General features: G+C 45.4%; 1 protein-coding gene across 1 annotated transcript in view; it reads right to left on the bottom strand.

Annotated features, from left to right (window-relative positions):
- Nucleotides 1–15782, bottom strand: part of tnip1 (TNFAIP3 interacting protein 1) — a 146053-nt gene extending 130271 nt beyond the window's left edge. Inside the window, exon 1 of the mRNA XM_087995110.1 lies at nucleotides 15681–15782. The gene's annotated coding sequence lies outside the window, so the exon portion shown is untranslated. The remainder of the gene's footprint in view (nucleotides 1–15680) is intronic.
- Nucleotides 15783–23121: the final 7339 nt, after the last annotated feature.

Here is a 23121-nt window from a genome sequence, read left to right as displayed (position 1 = left end):
CATATTTAGCCCAGCGGCCGTTTCTGCAGCGACTCTCCTCACGCTGAGATGCTGCTCCCCAGCCCCCCAGACCCCCAGCCCCCAGCCCCCAGCCCCCCAGACCCCCAGCCCCCAGCCCCCAGACCCCAGACCCCCAGCCCCCCAGACCCCCAGCCCCCCAGACCCCAGCCCCCCAGCCCCCAGCCCCCCAGCCCCCAGCCCCCACCCCGAATTGTTCCTTTACGCAACTGTTGTCAAAAGTAGAAATCGGAAATAGTCCGAGAGATCAGCTCAGTCGCTCACTCGCTGGACTTTCCGCAGCTTCCACTTCAAGGTTGCTACAACTTCAACAGGAACTATTTCGAAACTTGAGAAAGATTTCGAGCTCCTTGAAGACAGCTGCTCTGTAAAAGCTTGTGTTTTCCAATAAACCCGTTGGACTATAACCTGGTGCCTGTGATGTTTGGCTGTGTGAAATGAACCGTCTGTGCTGGTTCCAAAGCCCTCTCCCATTCGACCCCCTGGACCAGCTTTTCCATTCAATAAGATCCTGCCTCATCTGTTTATCTCAAATTCTACAATCCCATCCATGCCAATAATTCTGGATTCCCTTGTTTAATAAGAATCTATCCACTTTCATTTTAAATACTCAACGATCCCGCCCTCTGAGATAAACACAAAAATGTTCTCCCTGTGCTGAAAGTGGGGCCTCCATGTCCGGGCTCACTCTCCAAGACGGAACAACTCATTCCCGATGAAGGGCTTTTGCCCGAAACGTGGATTTTCCTGTTCCCCAGATGCTGCCTGACCTGCTGTGCTTTTCCAGCACACACTAATCTTGACTCTGATCTCCAGCATCTGCAGTAACCACTTTCACCTTCTCCAAGAGGAAACATCTTTTCCACATTCACCTTGTCCAGCCCATTCATGTACATTTCAATTGAGTCAACTTTTCAACTCCAATGGAAATGAGCTCTGCTAATTCAGGCTCATGAGACATTCCAGCACCACCCTCTTCACTCTCAAATGTTAAATGTTGATTTCTCTCTCTCTGCACCTTCTCTGCAGCTGTAACACTGTAATCTGCACACTGTTCTGCCACCCCCATGTACTTTGTTTAGTACAATCTGCCTGTATAGCACACAAAACAACATTTTTCACTGTATGTTGATACACGTGACAACAATATATTAAAGATGTCTATGTAAGTGTCCTCTGAAATATCTCGAATGAATTTAGATTAGATTAGGTAGATTCCCTACAGTGTGGAAATAGGCCATTTGGCCCAACAAGTCCACACTGACCCTCGGAAGAGTAGCCAACCCAGACCCATTTCCCTCTGACTAATGCACCTTTGGGCAATTTAGCATAGCCAATGTATCTGACCTGCACATCTTTGGACTGTGAGAGGAAACTGGAGCACCCTTTACATCCTTAAAAGGAGACTTAAACTGCACACAGTATGTGAGATGTGGTCCCACTAATGTCCTGTCTAACTGAAGCATGGCATTATTATTTTTATAGGGTTAACATTTTTGAGTCTCATATGACTCTTCAGATCACTCAGACCCTTCTTCAGATTTCATAAAGTCATATTGGACTCGAAACACTGACTCAGTTTCTCTCTCCACAAATGCTGCCAGTTCTGCTGAATTTCTCCACCATTCTCTGTGTCTCTTTCAGATTTTCCAGCATCCGCAGCATTTTGCTTTTTATTATTTTATGTTCAATTCCTCGCAGCTTTAGTTCATTCTTAAATACCTCAGCTGCTGGCAATCTGAAAGGCCAGATATTGCTGGAAGCATTGAACCAATTGTTATTGGCCTAAACATTTTAATTCTGTTTCTTTCTCCACAGATGCTGCATCTCTGTTAATTTAGAATACCACCCCTGTGGTTTAAAATGTCAGCTCTGACTAAGTGGGTATCGCTTTTGCCTGGAAATTTGAACCCAAAATACAGAGTGGCTGTCCAGAGGGAGTACAGAGCTGTCAGAGGTGTAGTCTTTCAGATGAGATGCAAAAACTGAACATTTGTCTTTTGACTGAATGCAAAAAGTCCCATGGCCATTATTTGAAGAAGAACAGCAGGACATTCAATCAATGACTAAAGTATTTCACATGACCAATAGATCCCAGCCATCTACCCATGATTGTGGGCAGTTGTGGAAATGAGTTCAGTAATCCTGGTCAGTTAGGAGTTCGAACACCCCCAGGAAGTGGGAGGGAAGGATAGTATAAACATCAACATATATTTTGCCCACACATATATGCTCAAACACATACCCACATTTGTAAGTTTGTAAGTACATAAACTCCCTCACATACACTCACATAAATGTGGCTTTCCCAGCCTCAGTCATAGCAGCAATAGCTTGTATTTATTTAGCCCTTTTAACCCAGGAGAGCTTACCAAATTGTTTAATCAAACAGATGATGCCATTCGGCCCGCAGTGCCTGCTGCACTATTCAATACCATCGTGGCTAATCGTCCAATTCAGTCCCGTTTCCTGCTTGCTCCCTCTTTGATCCCTTTTAGCCCATCCTCTATCTACCTCCTTCTTGAAAGCATTCAAATATTTTGGCCTCAACCTGTGACAGAGAATTCCACAGGCTCACCACTCTCTGGGTGAAGGAAAAAAGAATCTGATCCCAAACTTCAATCGTAGTCGCACAAAGCAACTAAACATCTCTCTCCATGAAAGAGGAAGACAGTAGCAATTGGTTATAAGACACTTGAGAGGCACCACTTGCTGAGTGTGGGATAAGGTGAAGGCACAGGTCTCCTTGAGCTGCTACAGCCAGTACAGGGATTGAACCTGTACTGCTGGCTTCATTAAGCATCACACTCTCACCACGTAAGCTCATTGATCACCTCCGTATCGAGAGGGTTGGCCCGATAACCCAAAGCACAGTCAATATCGTAGGTTTTGGAGATAGTGGTGGAGTCATGATAATGTGACTGGACTAGCAACCCAGAACCCCAGGCTAATGTTCGAGGCACCGAGATTTGAATCACACCATGACAACATTTGAATTCAATAAATATTCTGGAATTAAAACAACAGTTTAATAGTGACAACATATACTCTGTTGAGTACCTTTAAGAAAGTCTGGTTTATTAATTCCAAGTAGTTAATGCTTCCAAATAAACCTGTTGGACTATAACCTGGTGTTGTGTGATTTTTATCGTTGTACACCCCAGTCCAACACCAGCATCTCCACATCATGGTTTATAAATGCCTTTCAGGGAAGGAAATGGGCTGTCCTTGTCTGGCCTGGCCTACATGTGACTCCAGACCCACAGTAATGTGGTTGACTCTTATCTACCCTCTGGTCAATCAGAGATGGGCAATAGATGTTGGCCCATCCAGTGATACCAACAGTTCACAAACAGAAACAAGAAGAAAAGAGGTTGAGGGAAGTAGGTGACAGTGAAGGTGGAATGATAAACATCATGAATTAGGGGAGCTTGGAGGGTTTTGGGGCTGGGGAGATTATGGAGATAGGGAAGGCAAGGGAATTGGAAGCAAGGTAATGAGGTAACACAAGGAACAGGAGCAGGAGCAGACCAAAGGTGACTCCTCCACCATTCAACAAAATCATGGATGATGTGTGACTGAACTTCACTTTCCCACCTTATCCTCAGAGCCCTCTCACAGACTTATATCCCTTTACACTCACTCTCTCACAGACAATCATACATATCCATCCCTCCCCCCCCCCCAACACATACACACACAGACCCACATGCACCCATACACATATAAGTTTATGGAGTGAATTTGTAGTTGCAGAATTACACTTTACTTTGCTCAAAAACTGCATGAATCCATGAAAGATTCTGTAAATCCGTTTTTTTAGATTAGAATCAGCCTGACCATTGTGGCACAGACAGCCTCACACAGGGCAGCTCACACCTTCAATGCATTATCTGGGCCGACATGGCACCAATTGTTAAAGTTCACTTGAGAATGTAGCTTTTAAAAAAGTTCTGGGATTTACATATGAAAGAACTGACACCAACATGATCATTCTAAAAGATGAGAGACTAAACAAACAATCCAGGTCTTTTTCAATGTATAATTTCAGTTACAAAATTTTGCTATAAATTCTGTGCCTGTTGGGCTATAACCTGGTGTTGTGTGATTTTTAACTTTGTACACCCCAGTCCAACACCAGCATTTCCAAATCCATAGCCAGAACATCCTTCCTCAGATAAAGAGATCAAATCTTCACACAGTACTCCAGCTGTGGTCTCACCAAGGCCCCTGGACACTTGCAGCAAGACATCCCTGCTCCTGTACTCGAATCCTCTCACTCTAAAGGCTAACATACCATTTACCTTCTTCACCACCTGCTGCACATGAAACACTTACTTTCAGAAATATGACACCGAGATTACAAACAATCTGGTTCAACCTCAGGGAGTTTCCATGGAGAGGAATGTTAACAACTTGGGAATAGAGTACGGAGCAGGGACTGAAAACAATGGCTTCAGTCTTCCCAATATTTAATGGAGGAAATATCTACTCAGCCAGTAACTGGTTTTCTTTTTGCTTAACAGGGGGAGTGGGTTTCACTGGAAAAGCCACCATTTACTCCATGTACCTAATTATCCTTGAACTGAATGGCCCATTTCAGAAGAGTCAACCACATTGCTGTGAGTCTGGAGCTACATGTAGGCCAGACCAGGTAAGGATGGCAGTTTCCTTCCCTAAAGGGCACCAGATTAGATTAGATTCCCTACAATGTGGAAACAGGCCCTTCGGCCCAACAAGTCCACACTAACCCTCTGAAGCATAACCCACCCAGACCCATTTCCCTCAGAATGAGGCACCTAACACTACGGGCAATTCAGCATAGCCAATTCACCTGGCCTGCACACCTTTGGACTGTGGGGAGGAAAGCAGAGCACCCGGAGGAAACCCATGCTGACGCAGGGAGAAATGTGCAAACTCCACACAGACAGTCGCTCAGGGCTGGAATCGAATCCAGGTCCCTGGCGCTGTGAGGCAACAGTGCTAACCACTGAGCCACCATACCACCCCAGTGAGCTAGTGAACCAGATGGGTTTTTCCTACAATCAATGACAGTTACCATAATCATTAATGAGACTAGTTTATGACTTTATTAACTGAATTTAAATTAAACCAATTTGATCCTGATAGATCAAAGCATGCTCTGAGGAATTAAATCGGAGAATGGCAGTCACCATATGTTAAGTTGACACAGCTGCAATCTATCTCAATGCTCTCTCCATTTGTGATGAACAGGGCACTGTATGTAAATGCATGTCAGGCAGCACAGTGGCTCAGTGGTTAGCACTGCTGCCTCACAGTGTCAGTGACCTGGGTTCAATTCTACAGTTGAGTGACTGTCAGTGTGGAGTTTGCACATTCTCTCTCTCCCTCTCCCTCTCTCTCTCTCTCTGTGGGTTTCCTCTCATAGCCCGAAAGATGAGCAGGTTCGGTAGATTGACCATGCTAAGTTGCCCCTCTGTGCTAGATAGTGTCCAGGGATCTGTAGGTTATGTGGATTACCCATGGTAAATGTAGAGTTACTGGGATAAGGTGGGGGACTGGGTGGCATGTTGTTTGGAGGGTCAGTGCAGACTTGATGGGCTGAACAACCTCTTTCTGCACAGTGGGATTGCTTCAAGTAAACCAAATTGCTACTAAAGGTCTGTACTAATAAACACCTTAAAGCACAAACCAATAGAGATTGCAGTTCCAGTTCTAAAGCAGGGTCTCTCCACAGATGCTGCCACATTTGCTGAGTTTCTCCAACAATTTTTGTTTTTGTTTCTGATGTCCAGTAGTTCTTTGGGGTTTTAGTTTTGTGTTTGCGTTAGAGATTGTACGACAGTAAGTATTAAATATATAAATAACTATCATTTTAATTCCTCTGCTCTCTGCCTGAAGACTGACAGCACCCTTCACCCACAGATAAACAAGGAAGCAGCTAGGATGGGGTGCAAGTCTGACTCACTCTGACTGTCCCTCAATGAGTCTGAGCTGCTATAACAACATTCACATACACAGTGTTGCCTTGAGATTAGGGAGTCAGCCCCTTCTGTCCAACCAGTTCAGGTCGACTATAAACTAGTCCCACCTGCTTGCCCATATACTTCCAAACATTACTTTCTCATGTACTTACCCAAATGTCTTTTAAATGTTGTAACTGTATTTGCATCCACCAATTCCCTTGGAAATTCATTCCACATACAGACCACTCTCTGTGTAAAAGAGTTGCCCCTCTTGTCTTTTTGAAATCTCTCTCCTTTCACCTTAAAAACATGCCCCCTAGTCTTGGAATCCCCCACGCTAGGGAAACGACACCTGCCATTCCCCTTATCTGTACCTCTTGCGATTTTATAAACCTCTACAAGGTCACCCCTCAACCTCCTCCGCACCGGCGAAAAATGTCCCAGCCTCTCCTTATAACTCAAACCGTCCCTTCCTGGCAATGTCCTGGTGAATGTTCACTGACCCCTCTCTAGCTTAATAATATCCTTCCTATAGCAGGGCCTCAGTGATTGTAGAGAGTTGCGTACTCTTTCCGTTACTGAATATTTGCAATGAGTCACAGAGTGATGGGAAGAATGAGTGAGAAACCTTACGAGTTTTCAGAAATCTTGTCCAGAAGTGAGCTGGATGCTAACTTTCGGAGGATATGTTTCCAAGAACACCAGTTTCGTGACGTCCCCGCTTAGAGAACCTCAGTCAGGGCACTCTCCTGCCCTCACCATCTGCCATTGGCACGTGTTGAAAGGGAGTTCAGGGTGATCCCCAACTCTGCAGGCTGGCAGTGTGATGATCACACCTTCCCTGACCATCAATTCCTGGCGTGGGATTCAAAACTGTGAGCCTTCAATTCAGGTGCTGCATGATGGGACCTCCTTCTTGACAGAATAAAAATGAAAGGACTGTTTTTATTGGTCAGTGCATTGAGTATAGGAGTTGGGAGGTCATGTTACAGCTCTACAGGACATTGGTTAGGTCACATTTGGAATACTGCATTCGATTCTGGTCTCCCTGCTATAGCAAAGATGTCATTAAACTTGAAAAGACTTACAAGAATGTTGCCAAGGTTGGAGGGTTTGAGCTATAGGGAGAGGCTGAATAAGCTGGGGCTGTTTTCCCTACGGTGTTCGGAGGCTAAGGGGTGACTTTATAGAGGTTTATAATATCATGAGGGGAATGGATAGGATAAATAGACAAGGTCTTTCCCCCAGGGTAGGGGAGTCCAAAACTAGAGGGGATAGGTTTAATGTGAGAGGGAAAGGATGTAAAAGAGACCTGAGGGGCAACTTTTTCACACAGATGCTGGTGCGTGTATGGAATGAGTTACCAGAGGAAGTGGTGGAGGCTGGTACAACTACAACATTTGAAAAGGGCAGCACGGTGGTTCTGTGGATAGCACTGCCAGGGACTCGGGTTTGATTCCAGGCTCAGGCAACTGTCTGTGTGGAGTTTGCACATTCTCCCTGTGTCTGCGTGGGTTTCCTCCGGGTGCTCTGGTTTCCTCCCACAATCCAAAGATGTGCAGGTTAGGGTGGATTGGCCATGGGAAATTGCCCATAGTGTTCAGGGATATTGAGGGTTAGGTGCATTCGTCAGGGGTAAATGTAGGCGGGTGGGCCAGTGTGGATTTGTTGGACTGAAGGACCTGTTTCCACACAGTAGGGATTTGAAAAGGCATCTGGATGGGTATATGAATAGGAAGGGTGGAGAGGGATATGGGCAGTGTGCTGGCAAATGGGACTAGCTTAATTTTGGATATATGGCCGAGTTGGACTGAAGGGTATAACTTGTGCTGCATAATTCTGTAAGTCTATGACTTCAGCACTCTAGATTCTATACTGAGGTCTACCGATCATGTATTATGAGGTTGAGTCTATTGAAAGTATGGAATTGAGCTGACATGTTGGATATTTGTTCCATATCTTATTTGCGAGCTGGTGTCTTTTCCCTTTTAACTCACCCTGCTGCTCTGTTAAAAAAACACAGCAGGTCAGGCAGTGTCCGAGAAGCAGAAAAGTCAACATTTCAGGCAAGGGCTTTTGCCCGAAACGTTGATTTTCCTGCTCCTCGGATGCTGCCTGACCTGCTGTGCTTTTCCAGCACCACACTCTTGACTCTAAATCCCCAGCATCTGCCGTCCTCACTTTCTCCCTGCTCTATTACAAAGCCCATTTCTTGTACCTCACCTTGGCTGCAGCTTCCCCTTGCTGTCCCTTTCCCAGTGAATGGAGCTTAAAGCTGGGTAGACACTGTGTACATGGGCTTGTAGGGGAAGATTAAATGGGTGGGGTAAGATTAAGCGAGGGAGTTTGACATCCCAGTATACCCTCTCAGTGAACCACGAGGAAGGCAGTTAAAACGATTGTGATTTAATAAGCCCCTCGCTGACTTCCTCTTCTGGGGACATTGTGAAAGCTGGTGTTCTTGGAGATGTATCCTCAGAAAAATAAGCACACTGTTTGCTTCTGGACAGAATTTCTGAAAACTTGTAAGGTTTCTCCCTCGTTCTCCCCAGAAGGTTCTGACTCATTGCAAGCGTTCGGTGATACAGAATTTGAACTCAGTCAGTCGAAGCTGACTGGGAGAATGCTCGCAGCTCAGACAGATGAGCAGAAGGCATGAGGCATGGACCCAGGGATGAGGCACCTCAGTCACAGGGGTAGACCGCAGCTCTATCCCCCTGAAGAGAACACTCGAGGGGTCTGACACAGTGGAAAGGGATAAAGTATTCTCATTGGCAGAAAGATCAAGAACCATAAGGCCACGGAGGTAAGGTGACAGAGGAACTAGGAGGAGGCCATTCAGCCCTTAGAACCTGCTCCATCATTCAATATGACCATGGCTGATCATCCAACTCTGTACCCTACTCCTGCTTTCTCCCCATACCCTTCGATCCCTTTAGCCCTAAGGACAGTATCTAACTCCTTCTTGAAAGTATTTAATGTTTTGACCTCCACCACTTTCTGTGTCAGAGAATTCCAAAGGATATCCACAGCAGGACGAAGGTGATGTGAAGAGAAATGCTTTTACACTGCTAATTGCTGACACTGTCCCTGCCTCAGCACTATCAATCACGGCATTGAAAAGGAAACTGGACTAATAGTCTGCCTAATAAAAACTGGTAGGGCTGTGGGGAAAGATGGAGATGTGGTACAAGAAGAATTGTTCCTGCAAGGAGCCTGTATACTCATGAGGGCTGAATAAGCTCCTTATTTTTATTCATTCATGGGACGTGGGCATCACTGAGTGGGCCAGTGGTTATTGCCCATCTCTAGTTATCCTTGAGAAGGTGGTGAGCTGCCTTCTTGAACCACTGCAGCCTGTTTGTAGAAAAACCCACGACGCCATTAGGGGAGGGAGTTGCAGGATTTGACTCAGTGAAGTGAAAGGAACACTAATACTTTTCCAAACGAGGATGGTGTTCCTATGTATCTGCTGCCTTTATCCTTCTGGATGGAAGTGGTCACGGGTTTGGAAGGTGCTATCTGAGAATCTGTAGTGAATTCCTGAAGTGCGTCTTGTAGATAATATACACTGAACATTGGTGGTGGAGGGAGTGGATGTTTGTGGATGTGGTGCAAATCAAGCAGGCTACTTTGTCCTGGATGGTGTCCAGTTTCCTGAGTGTTGTTAGAGCTGCACCTATCCAACTGGGTGACAGTATTCCCTCACACTCCTGACTTGTGCCTTATAGATGGTAGATAGGGATTGGAGAGTCAGGAGATGATTAGATTAGATTAGATTACTTACAGTGTGGAAACAGGCCCTTCGGCCCAACAAGTCCACACCGCCCCGCCGAAGCGCAACCCACCCATACCCCTACATTTACCCCTTACCTAAGACTACGGGCAATTTAGTATGGCCAATTCACCTGACCTGCACATCTTTTGGACTGTGGGAGGAAACCGGAGCACCCGGAGGAAACCCACGCAGACACAGGGAGAACGTGCAAACTCCACACAGTCAGTCGCCTGAATTCTCCATTCCTGATCTGCTCTGGAACCATTGTATTTGTGGTTGGTTCAGCTCAGAGTCTAGTCAATAATGACCCCCAGGTTGTAGATAGAGAAGCATTTAGCAATGGTCATTATAGGGCAAACAGAATTAGTTAGATTCTGTCTTGATGGAGATGGTCATTGCCTGGCAAATATCATTTGCCACTTATCAGCCCAAGCCTGGATATTGTTCAAGTCTTACTGCAAATGGACATGGACTGCTTCAGTATCTGAGGAGCAGTGAATGGTGCTGAACATTGTGCAATCATCATTGACCATCCCCACTTCTGACCTTAAGATGGAGGGAAGGTCATTGATGAAGTAGTTGAAGATGGTTGGGCCGAGGACACTACCCTGAGGAACTCCTGCAGAGATGTCCCGGAGCTGAGGTGACTGACCTCCAACAACCACAACCATCTTCCTGTGTGCTTCAACCGTTCTATGGTTCTAAGATATCCCACTCTTTAACTTCTCCATGGATCACCATCTTGATGCAGTGGCAATGCTCGCATGCTCCCACGATCCCTCAAGTGATGCTGTTGGGAGTTCCTCATTCCTAGGTGACCATTTCACTGTGGAAAGGTTTGGGGGAAGGTGCCAGCCAAAGAGCAGTTCCAAACCAAATCGCCAAAAGCAAAAGCAGCAAAGGAAGACCATGTGGCTCGCCAATGCAGAAGAAGGCGACCGAATATGTTGAAGGGAGACCGGAGTATGTTGAACAATTCCGCATCTCGGCAGTCATCTCCTCCACTGGGCTACTATTGTTGAGGAAATCCAGCCCCGGTCAGCTGTGCCATCGCAACCCTCGACAAACTACAACAGTGAGTGCACAATCTCCACAGATCCACAAATGAGTGTACAGAGCACTTTGCATCACCATGGTCCTATATTGCAGTGAGGCCTCTGCATCAACAACGTGTTAGAATGCTAGGAAACGTTCACTCACAGTGCCTCCACCAGGTTTAATGGAAGGACCAGCAAATGGACTCCAATGTCTTTCTTGAAGCCACTTCCACAAAGATTTGGGCAAAATCAGTTTTGATGGAACAGACACCATGTCCCAGTAACTAAGATGTACCTAGTCCCTCAGTTCCTGTCTCCTCAAGTCTCCAATGGCCAGACTCCAATGGCCGGGGTGGGGGGGGGGGGGGGGGGGGAGAAAGAAAACACCTCTAAAACATTCTCCTTGAAGAGCGACCACATTGATATTAATGACTGGGAGGAACCAATCGTTCGAAATGGTGGCAACTTGTCCATCAAACTGCGCCGTGCTTTGACCCGCTACGACTTAACCATGAAGTAGACCAGGAGCGGAGAAGGAGAGAAAAGGAAGCAAATTCTCCATTTCAACTTCCATCACCTCATGGGTTGTACTGAAAGATGTGCAGGTAACAAATCAGTCTCTCCATTCACATGGAGACCAACATTGGAAACCGAAGAGTGCGAATGGATATCATTGTTGAAGTGAGGAAGAGCCTTAAACATTCCTTAAACTGATGACGTTGGAGGTTTGTTGGAGTGGCTGTGATAAAGGTTGACAATTGCAGTGTAGAATCAACTAGGCAGAAGTGCGTACGGCAGATGCTGGAGATCAGAGTCTAGATTAGAGTGGTGCTGGAAAAGCACAGCAGGTCAGGCAGCATCTGAGGTGCAGGAAATTCAACATTTCAGGCAAAAGCCTTTCATCAGATGGGCTGATGAAGGCTTTTTCCGGAAATGTTGATTTTCCTGCTCCTCGGATGCCGCCTGACCTGCTGTGCTTTTCCAGCACCACTCTAATCTAGACAATTGGAGTTTAGATGTGAAACAATGGCAAGTTTCCCCCATTCTGGTGCCACTGGTAGAGGAGGTGCAGCCCTATCCCTCCCTCCCTACCAATACATCGACCCTGGCAAAGACAGGATCACCAGAAACAACTCACTGACAATATACTCATTCCAACAAAACCCGCTCAAACAAATAGCAAGGAAGAGTTTACCATTCCTTACTCTTTCCAGATCACTTCACAGTTAATCAGACATCTTACGAACTGTAGTCAGTGCCATGATACAGGAAACGCAGCAATCATTTTGCGCACAGCAAGCTCTCGCATGCAGCAAGGGGATGTTGATGGATCTTTTGTTGGCTGTGTAGTAAACATTGACCCAGGGATATGCAGAGAATTCCTCCAGCTCATTGTAGAAATACCAATAGGGAATTTTAGGCCAAAGGGAGCAGGAGCAGAATGAGGCCACTCAGCCTATCTTTTCTGCTCCACCATTCGATCATGGCTGATACGTTTCCCAAACCCAATCTCCTGCCTGCTCCCTGTAATCCTTGATCCCCTCACTCATCAAGAACCTGTCTATCTCTGTCTTAAAGACACTCAGTGACTCAGCCTCCATAGCCCTCTGCAGCAACGAGTCCCACAGATTCCCCACCCTCTGACTGAAGAAATTCTTCCTCAAATCAGTTCTAAAGAGTTGTCTCTTCACTCTGAGGCTGTACCCTCGTCTCCTTCCATCAGCACCTCCATCCGCCAAGTAGACAGACAAGACCTCAGTTTAAAATCTCTTCCAAAAGTGGAAAGAATAGTCCCGAAATATTCAACTTCCAATCAATCCATACTCAGTCTCACATTTATTCCCAGAGAGGGACATTAAAAATGCACAGCTCCTTACCCGACAAGAATCCATCACCAGCAACAATACCTGTCTCTTTGAAATGAAATGAACATATATCAGTCCTCAAAGGGGAATCTAAATTGTGCTTAATCTTGGAACAAGGCTGGAGATGCCATGAGATGGAACTGGGGAGATCTATGACCAAACCCTTGGGGAATTCAAAGACCAGCAATGAGAATAATTATGGTCAAAGTGGGGAAAAGTGGAAATGTTACCAGGATTTAAAAACTTTCCTTAGAACCTTCCTTACCTCTCCCAAATATCTCATTGTTTGGCACAATGTTTGAAAGAAAGATAATTTGTGTAATATTCTGCAGCCCCTACATGTTAACTCACACCAAGTCCTCTTCATGCTCAGTAACCTACTTTAGCTCACAATCCTGAAAACCCTCAGTTTTAAAATTCACTTCCTTGTTTTCAAAGTCCTTGATGGCCTCTTCCTTTCCTATCTCTAGAACATCCTCCAAACCAACCAGCTGGAGTAAAGCAGTCCACTCCACCATGTCCTGCTCATTCTGCATCTCTGATTTTAATCCCTCAGCCATTTTCAACTAAACCTTCAGCTGCACCAGACCAATGTCTCAGATCTCTCTCCTTGACTCTTTCCCCTGTTCTCACATCTCCTTATGTAAATTAATAGTCCCAGGGTTGGGATATGATAAAAAATTCCTACAGTTCAAAAAGGGATCATTCAGCCCACAGAGTCCACACCCACCCTCTGAAAAGGGTCTAAGCCAGACCCACATCCCTAGCTTACACACTACGGGCAATTTAGCATGGCCAATCCACCTAACCTGCACATCTTTGGACTGTGAGGGGAAACTGGAGCACCCAGAGGAAACCCACGCAGACACGGGGAGAATGTTCCACACAGTCACCCAAGGCTGGAATCAAACCCAGGTCCCTAGCACTCTGAGGCAGCAGTGCTAACCACTGAGCCACTGTCCTGCTCCTAATGTTCTCTATGCTTTGGCTTTGATCCCTGGCTTCTTTCCCTGTTTGATTCAGCAAAGTTGCAGATCAGAGAGGTCATTTCCAAAGTAAAGGAATGATAGAATCACTGAATTGCTAAAGCGCAGAAGGAGGCCATTCGGCCCACGTTTCCTGTGCCAGCTCATTTAACAAGCTTCATTACCTCGTGTGAAACTCCTGCTTCTCCCCCAGACCCTTGCACACTATTTCTATCCAAATAATCACCAAAGGCCCCTTGCTGAATGCCTTATTTGAGCCTCAACTTATGAAGAAAAACTCATAGAGAAAAGAATTTCTGCCCGGTTTAACCAGATTTCCAATTTGGATTCAGAAGTGAAAATGTTCCCTTGGAGCTATTCTTCCCACATGTTGTACCTGTTCCTCTCCCACACGCACCTGATTACTGTTCAGACATACCACCAAGCGGGCGGCACAGTGGCACAGTGGTTAGCACTACTGCCTCACTGCGCTAGAGACCCGGGTTCAATTCCTGCCTCAAGCGACTGACTGTGTGGAGTTTGCACGTTCTCCCCGTGTCTGCGTGGGTTTCCTCCGGGTGCTCCGGTTTCCTCCCACAGTCCAAAGATGTGCAGGTCAGGTGAATTGGCCATGCTAAATTGCCCGTAGTGTTAGGTGAAGGGGTAAATGTAGGGGAATGGGTGGGTTGCGCTTCGGCGGGGCGGTGTGGACTTGTTGGGCCGAAGGGCCTGTTTCCACACTGTAAGTAATCTAATCTAGAAAAAAAAGCAGCAAGAATAGACCACTCGGTCCTTTAAACCTGTTCCACCCTTCAGTGAGATCATGGTGGATCTAATTTTAACCTCTACTCTACATTCCTGCACATCCCCGATAATCTTTCACCCCCTTGGTCATCAAGAATCTTTCTAGCTTTGCCTAAAGATTCTACATGCATGCTTTTTGTGGAAGGGAATTCAAAATACACTCGACCCGCTCAGAGGAGAAAAGAAGTCCTCATGTCTGCCTTAAATAGGCAACTCCTTATCTTTGAACTATGTCCCCTAGTTTTGGATTCTCTTACAAAAGGAAACACGCTTTCCACATCCACCCAGTCAAGTTCCCTCGGGATCTTATATGTTTCAATTAAATCACATTTAACTCGTTTAAACTCCAGATACAGGTCCAACCTGTCTAACCTGTACAGGTGATTAGAGTCAGCAGTGGCATTTTCAATTATATCTTTCTTTGTGATCAAACTTACAAATTGAAAGTGTATCGCGGTTACAAGAACAGATCGGAACTTATGAATTCTCTGTCAAATATCTTAACTGCTGACTCCTCAAAGCCTGTTCACCATTTACAAGGCACAAGTCGGGAGTGTGATGGAATACTACCCACTGGCCTGGATGGGGGCAGCTCCAACAACTCTCAAGAAGCTAGACACCATCCAGGGTAAACCTGCCTGTTTCATTGCACCACATCCACCACCCTCAACATTCACCCTGTCCACGATCAATGTTGACATCAATAGACAACAAATGTTAGACTACCTCGCATCATGGTCAAACATAAAAATAATCATATTTCATAACCTTTTGACTGAAAGAGGCAAAGTTACACAAAAATACATAATTATACATTTCAACTTAGATATTCACACAAGACATATTAAGTAGCAGTTCTTAAAAAATATTGGGGCCCACGGTCATATTGCATTGCTTTGATGGATAGTTAAGAGCCAATTATGTCTATAAAAGTCATTTTCAGTTGAGTTTAAAACCACAAAACTCTCAACACACAATACGCCTGCTTTCAAAGGTGGAGCTAATTATGAAATAAATTAAAATGCATTGGGGTTCAGTAAGCTGGAGAACTGAACTTTACAGTTAAAAGAAGATAAACCCTTTGCAGCTGTTTAAAAATACAGGAACATTTTGCCAAAGAGACTAGGCCCAATTTTAACTCATGTAAAAGTCACTCACTTACAAAGTGTGAAAATAAGCTTGAGAGAGTATGGGTAACTCTAGTCCCAGAATGTGACAGATTGTACTGTAAATAAATGTTGCGTTTAACAAAAGAAATAACTCACCGAAGCAATGTCTGTAATAAGTGCAGCTGAACTGTTTGAGTTCTTAAACTCTGAGTTTCTGATGTCTTTCGTTGATGGGGAAATCCCATTGCGTAAGGAAACTAGACGACTCCTGAGACGAGGAGGTCTCTCTGTGGTTCAAACTGTCTGAACTAGAGGAGGGGATTAAAAAATATAGATTTTAATGATCTATACACTTCAATTCAGTTGTAGTCAATTTATTGTTAAAAAATCTTACCAAGCCCAAAACCAATTCAGTTCCATTTTGTATTATCAGATGATTCTTCTGTAAGGGATTTGATGTAAATTCTAGCAGCTACTCTAATGTAAACCATGCACAGTTCTCCCCTTCTCCCGACCTATGTGGACTCACAATTCATCTTAAAATCCTCATTGTTGTTTCCTCCTTCCCACCATGGCCTGTGTGTTGATTGAGGGGGGGGGGGGGGGGGGGGGGGGGGGGGGGGGTGGGGGAGAGGGAGGGGGGTGTGGATGTTGGTTTGTTCAGTTGGCTGGAAGTCTGGATTGCAATGCAGAGTTACCCTGACAACATAGATTCATAGTGATGTACAGCACGGAAACAGACCCTTTGGTCTAACTAGTCCATGTTGACCAGATATCCTAAACTAATCTAATCCCATTTACCAGCATTTGGCTTATATCCCTCTAAACCCTTCCTATTCATATACCCATCCAGATGCCTTTTAAATGTTGTAATTGTACCAGCCTCCACCACTTCTTCAGGCAGCCCATTCCATACACACACTACCCTCTGTGTGAAAAAGTTGTCCCTTAGGTCAGTTTTAAATCTTTCCCCTCTCACCCGAAACTTATGCCCTCTAGTTCTGGACTCCCCCACCTCAGGGAAAAGACCTTGCCCATTTACCCTACACACGCCCCTCATGATTTTGTAAACCTCTGTAAAGTCACCCCCCAATCTCTGATACTGAAGGGAAAACCGGTCCAGCCTATTCAACCTCTCCCTGTAGCTCAAATCCTCCAACCCTGGTAACATCCTTGTAAATATTTTCTGAACCCTTTCAAGTTTCACAACATCCTTCCTATAGTAGGGAGACCAGAGTTGCATGCAATATTCTAAAAGTGGCCTAACCAATGTCCTGTACAGCAGCAACATGACCTCCCAACTCCTGTACTCAATACTCTGAACAATAAAAGAAAGCATACCAAACGCCGCCTTTACTATCCTATCTACCTGTGACTCTGCTTTCAAGGAACTATAAACTTGCACCAACCAGGAAGGATTCTCCTTTTCAACCTCTCCCTTCACCTGAGGCATGGTGACCTTCAGGTCAGTCCACATCAGTCATCTCTCTGTAATGACAGAGCAGCCCTGTAGGCTGGCAGTACTATGGTGACTTCACCTTTTCTTATCATTGCTGCTTACGTCTGTAATCTCTTCATCCTGACCATCACGTACACTCCCAATGTCAATGCTTAACCACTGGCAAATCTGCCTTCAGCTGCTTGGGCCTGGAGCTCTGCAGTTCCCTTCCTAAAACGCCTTGCTTCGAAATCCTTCATTCAATCTTTAGATATTCCTTTCGATTTGCCTTAATGTTCTCTCTACATGACTTGGTGTAAAATATTTGTTTAATAAAATTCCTGAGAAGCACCTTGGGACATCTTCCTACATTTTAGGCCCTATGTAAATGAAGTTCTCATTCAGACATTACAACCAAGCACATGGGTTCCTTTACAGATGCGTCAGTCATTCTGAATTAACACCAGTTCTCAGGAAGCATCACTGGGCCCAAAACATTAACTCTGATTTCTGATTGCTGCCAGACCTGCTGAGCTTTTCCAGAAATTTATGTTTTTTATTTACAGCATCCGCAGTTCTTCTGGTTTTTACTAACTTATTAGTGTGCGGCGCTATTGAAATGTAGGAAGCGCACCAAACGATTTGCACACAGCAAGCCCCCACAAGTGGTAATGTTCTAATTATTAAATTGGAGAGGGCTCAGAAAAGATTTACCCAGGATGTTGCTGGGAATGGAGGGTTTGAGCTATAAGGAGAGCCTGGATAGACTGGGACATTTTTCACTGGAGCATAGGAGGTTTAGGAGTGTCCTTAAAGGAGTTTATAAAATAATAAGGGGTCCAGAATGGCTGGTGTCTTTTCCCTGGGGTGGGGGATTTCAAGACAATGGGACATACTTTAAGGCGAGAGGAGATAGATTTTAAAAAGGCATTAAAGGCAATTTTTTTTTTACACAGAGAGTGGTTTGTGCATGGAATAAAAGTCCAGAGGAAGTGATAGATGCAGGTAGAATTACAATGTTTAAAAAACATTTGGATAAGTTCATGAAGAAGAAATATTTGGAGGGATATGGGCCAGGTGGGACTCGTTTAGTTTGGGTTTGTGGTTGGCGTGGACTAGTTAGACCGAAGGGTCTGTTTCTGTGCTGTATGACTTTGTGACTCCATGAGCAGATAATCAGCTTCAGTAATTCACTTAACAATGTGCTTTTCCTTTGATTTTTTAAAAAGTCATATAATTGGGTTCCAAGCACAGTCCTTTATTCTAAACAATAAGTAATGTTTGTGTGGTTTCTGGCATTGATAATTTTTCAGAAAGTCACCAATACTCAAAGCATCTCCTATCTTAGGAGATCTGGAAAAACCTTCATCTATATAGCACCTTTTCTTACTTTAGCACATCTCAATCATTTTGCGGCTACTTCTGAAGTACAGGCGCTGTTGCAATTGAGGCTGTTAATTTGCATACAGGAAAATCCCCAAAGTAAAGTAGAGACTAGACCCTGGAGCTGTGCCCAATATCTAACCCTGATTGACCCATCAGTAAAAACACGTCATCTGGTTATTCATTGAAGCACCATTTGTTACTGAAGCTTTTCGCTCCCCGAAATTCATCAGGACAAATGCAAGAATGCCAAATTTCAAACAATCACTGCTGTGGGAGAAAGGATGCTATTTAGTTGACTCTAATTGGCTGAGGCATTGCTATGGGGAATGTAATGCAGCGCTATAGGCCCTCAAGCTCCTAGCTAACACAGAAACAAAATGCAAGGCTTGACCATATTCCTTTATCTTTAACCCTGTGGTGTACATTGTTCTGAACAGTTGAAACTTGGCTTTCTTGCATTTGTTCTGATTCATGCAAGACAAAATGTTTCTGCCAATGTCTCTGTTTACAGCAAGATTTCTGTTTTGGATGACCCGTGCTGTTAATGAGTTCATGTAGGTTTGCAAATTGTCTGACAGTGATATTATACCAGTGAGTAAACCTCAGCAGCAGTTCTGACAGAAGCTCGAGAAATGTAGACTCATTCTTTCTTGTGAAGAACTCACTTACCCCTCATTGCATTGGAGTTTCTCATGAATAAATTGCTCCTTGGAGCTTAAAGCTGCTACACTGCTGAAGCCCAGGATAGCTACACCAGTCGGCTCACTGTGCAGTTCCAACGTTTGCCTTCCAGTTAATTTTTTTTTTTGGTTAGATTCTCTATAGTGTGGAACCAGGCCATTCGACCCAACCAGTCCACACTGGCCCTCCGAAGAGTAACCCACCCATTTCCCTCTGACTAATGCACCTCACACTATGGGCAATTTAGCATGGCCAATTCACCTTAATTATTAAGAGCTTTTCAATTTCCTGGATTCTGACATGGCAGTGATGGCCTAGTGGTATTATCACTGGAATGTTAATCCAGAAACGTAGGTAATATTCTGGGGAGCTGGGCTTGAATCCTACGATGGCAGATGGTGGAATTTGAATTCAATAAAAATTTGGATATTAAGAGTCTAATGATGACCATGAATCGATTGTCAGGAGGAAAAACCCATCTGGTTCACTAATGTCCTTGAGGGAAGGAAACTGCCATCCTTACCTAGTCTAGCCACATGTGACTCCAGACCCACAGCAATGTGGTTGACTCTGAGGGATGGGCAATAATAGCTGGTGATGCCCTCATCCCATGGACAAATTAGGTTTTTTAAAAATTCAAATATAGGTATTTCTGGTATAGTGCGATGGTTGTGATCCTGCAGAAGATCGCTGTGGAAAATCATTGCAGCTGTGCAGTAGAAAGTTAGCACTATCAAGACAGCATTCACTATTTCTCAATTGCGTTTAGCCAAATCGTGTCAACGTAACCGGAGTTATACCGGAGAAACCAGAACAGGGAACAGGAATCGGGCCTGTTCCTTTGACTGAAACCCACCTACCAATGGAAAACCGACCGAGGTCTGAAATTTCCTAAGGCGAGATCCCTAATTGATGTCCAAGTAAAACTGCGGAAGGAATGGAAGCTGTACGTGGATACTCTCAGCAGCAATTCCAGAGGCTGCTACTTGACCTAAAGGAGAGGTTTGATGCCAACATCTGCCACTCTACCATAGGCAGGTGAGATGGCAGAGGCAAGCCAGACACTTGGCACTCAGAGCGATGACCTTCCTTCCCCTGAAGGTGGCAGGAGAAAGCATCATCTCTCTCTGCTTCTATGTCCTCCTCCTGTCAGCTAAGAAAGGAGGGACTCACCATCGAGTGAATGCAGCAGGGACTCCTCAGACTGATTCTTGCAATGGCAAGACTGCTCTATGAGGAGAGATTGAGGAGACTGGCTCTGTGCTCTCTACAGTTTCAAAGAATGAGAGCTGGTCTCATTAAAACAAAATTCTCCAAGGGATAGGCAGAGTAGATGGAGGAGGATTGTTTCCCCTGGCTGAAGAGTCAGGAGACACTGTCTCCAAATAAGGGCCAAGCCATTTAGGACCGAGCTGAGGAGGATGGGGGAGTAACAAATGCTCCACCCCAGAGGGCAGTAGCAACTCAATCATTGAGTGTATTCTCGACAGCGATCAATCAATTTCTAGATGCTAACAACATTAAGGGATACAGAGATAGTGCAAGGTAGAATTGCGGAACAGGTTCATGGGGCTGAATTGTGTAAATCCTATAAAATCCCAACAATGTGGAAGCAGGCCATTCAGCCCATCAAATCCACACCAATCCATCGAAGAGCACCTCACCTATACTCCTACCTTATCCCTGTAACCCTGCAATTCCCATGGGCAATCCATCCTAACCTGCACATCTTTGGACTTTGGGAGGAAACCCACAGGGAGAGTGTGCAAACTCCACCCAGACAGTGGCCCAAGGCTAGAATTGAACCTGGGCCCTGGACCTCTCTGAGGCAGAAGTGCTAATCACTGAGCCACCCGAAACAATCAGGGTGTGTTCTTTATTCTTACTCCTTGACCATGAGATGACCCCTTACTAGGTCTTCAAAGTTCCAAACTCTCTGGATCACTGTGTTGAGGAGGCTGGAGCAGACCATCACCATGGCAGAAACCGTTGCAGGAGGGTATTTCAGGGCAGCACCCAATTGGTCACGACACCGGACCAAGTGCCCTCTGAGTCTGTGATGCCCCATCTGCTGTCCACTCTTGCTAAAGAGAGCAGCTGTCAGGCTGAGAGATGTGCACTGTCCGTTAATTCATTCTGAAACCACGTGGTGAACACAGGCCTCTGAGGAGACACGAGGTGAACTCACAGAGTTAACATGTCAATCTCCTTCCTTCACCCCACCACCAAACCCCCCCCCACCCCACACCAAATGACAGGTCTTGCCCTGCGACCTCTTGGTTGGACAGGGTCAAAGTTGTCAGCCGAGGGTCGATTTGAGGACAATGCCAGCTCAGCTCTTGCCCAGGGCCTTCATGTGATCGAAGAGGGTGATGATGAACCCAGAGACCTTTCAGCCCCTGGGGTAGGGCATGAATGGTGACTGGGATAGGGAGTGCAGGATTCATTTCCTCTCCTTTCCTTCGCTGCCCCCGCTTTAAGATGTTTGGGTTCAAAGCATGATGCAGATTGAAGGGTAGGTTTGAACGATTGGTAGCAAGTTCCTCAGCATCATTGGTGTCAACACTGCTGCACTTCAAGGCGAGCTTCAGAGTACCTCTGAGACATTTACTTTGCCTTCCCCTGGAACCCCAACCATTTTGAGAGTTTAGAGAGAAGGTTGGGAGAGTTGCTTTGGAACCACCTGGAACACAGTGTCCAGCCCATCCTTGTTGGAGGGGCTTTTCCTGAATGCTAGTAGAGCCACCTCCAAGAAGGACGCTCGTATTTGTTTTGACAGTGCGTTGCCGAGAGCTCTGTGTCATTGACTCACACTGCAGCAGGAGTCTTACGAGGAAAGGCTGAGGAACTTGAGGCTGTTTCCATCACAGAGAAGAAGGTTGAGAGGTGACTGAATTGAGACCTATAAAATAATCAGAGGGTTAGATAGGGTGGACAGTGAGAGCCTTTTTCCTCCGATGGTGATGGCTAGCATCAGGGGACATAGCTTTAAACTGAGGGGTGATAGATATAGGACAGATGTTAGAGAGAGTTTCTTGACTCAGAGAGTAGTAGGGGTGTGGAACACACTGCCTGCAACAGTAGTAGGCTCGCCAACCTGAAGGGCGTTGTGATAATGGAATAGTTTAGGTTGGATGGGCTTCAGATTTGTTTCACAGATCGGCACAACATCAAGGGTTGAAGGGTCTGTAATGTTCTATGTTCTATGAGTCACTGTAATAAAGGGCTGTGGTGTTGATAACTGAGCTGTACGCTGGGGTGTTTGTTGAATTGCTGAGGTCTTTGTTGTCAAATGTTTGCTGTCATAGGTTATAGAAAGCTGGGCCGGTATTGGATCACCTCATCAATGGTGGCCTTTTGCAAGAGGTGTCTGCTATAGCCTGGAGAGAACTCAGCACATTCCAGAGTCTCTCCTTCATCACATCGGGGAAGTGGAACACTGAACTGACGTGGTACTTTATTAATCAATCTCCTCCAATTGTATCCCTTTAACCTTAGTAATACCATTAATGTACCATTTGTACATGTGTGTCAGTGAAATGCTGCAGAGATCCACAATGATGGGGTCAGATGTGTCTGACCATCCACCTGTACAGCCACCGTCTCCATCACTGCGAGTCCCAGATGCATCACCTCTGCTCCCAGTTTCTGTGCTCAATTGCAATGTCTCCCTCACCTTTCTGCCCCTTGACACTCCCTCTCTGTCCAAGCCTTCTGGTACCCTGAATCCGGAGAATTCAGATTCCCTGGGCCAACTGCCACTCTTCAGCCTTGCCCACTGCTCTGATATTGTCCACACAAGATGGGAACTCTCCAAACTGGCAGAGTCCTGAACGTTCTCCTCCTGCAACCTCTGATGGGATGCTGTAGTATTTCACTTCAAAGGGCAAGCTCCTTAAAAATTTGAAAAGAATGAACACTTCAGTTTTTAAACTTTTCTCACTTCCTTGACACATCCCTCACTCAGCTCTCCCCTCCTTTCAGCTGGCATGAGGGGAACAGCTGCTAAATCTTCAAATTTCCAGAACACACAATGAGTTCTGGCAAAGAGCTGAGTAATCATCACTGGTACAGCACAGTGGCTCAGTGGAT

This window comes from Chiloscyllium plagiosum, unplaced genomic scaffold, assembly GCF_037043375.1.
Source record: "Chiloscyllium plagiosum isolate Xiang-an unplaced genomic scaffold, Cpla_swu_hap1 HiC_scaffold_16, whole genome shotgun sequence".
Taxonomy (NCBI): Eukaryota; Metazoa; Chordata; class Chondrichthyes; order Orectolobiformes; family Hemiscylliidae; genus Chiloscyllium; species Chiloscyllium plagiosum.
This window is presented reverse-complemented; position numbering and strand designations above follow the sequence as displayed.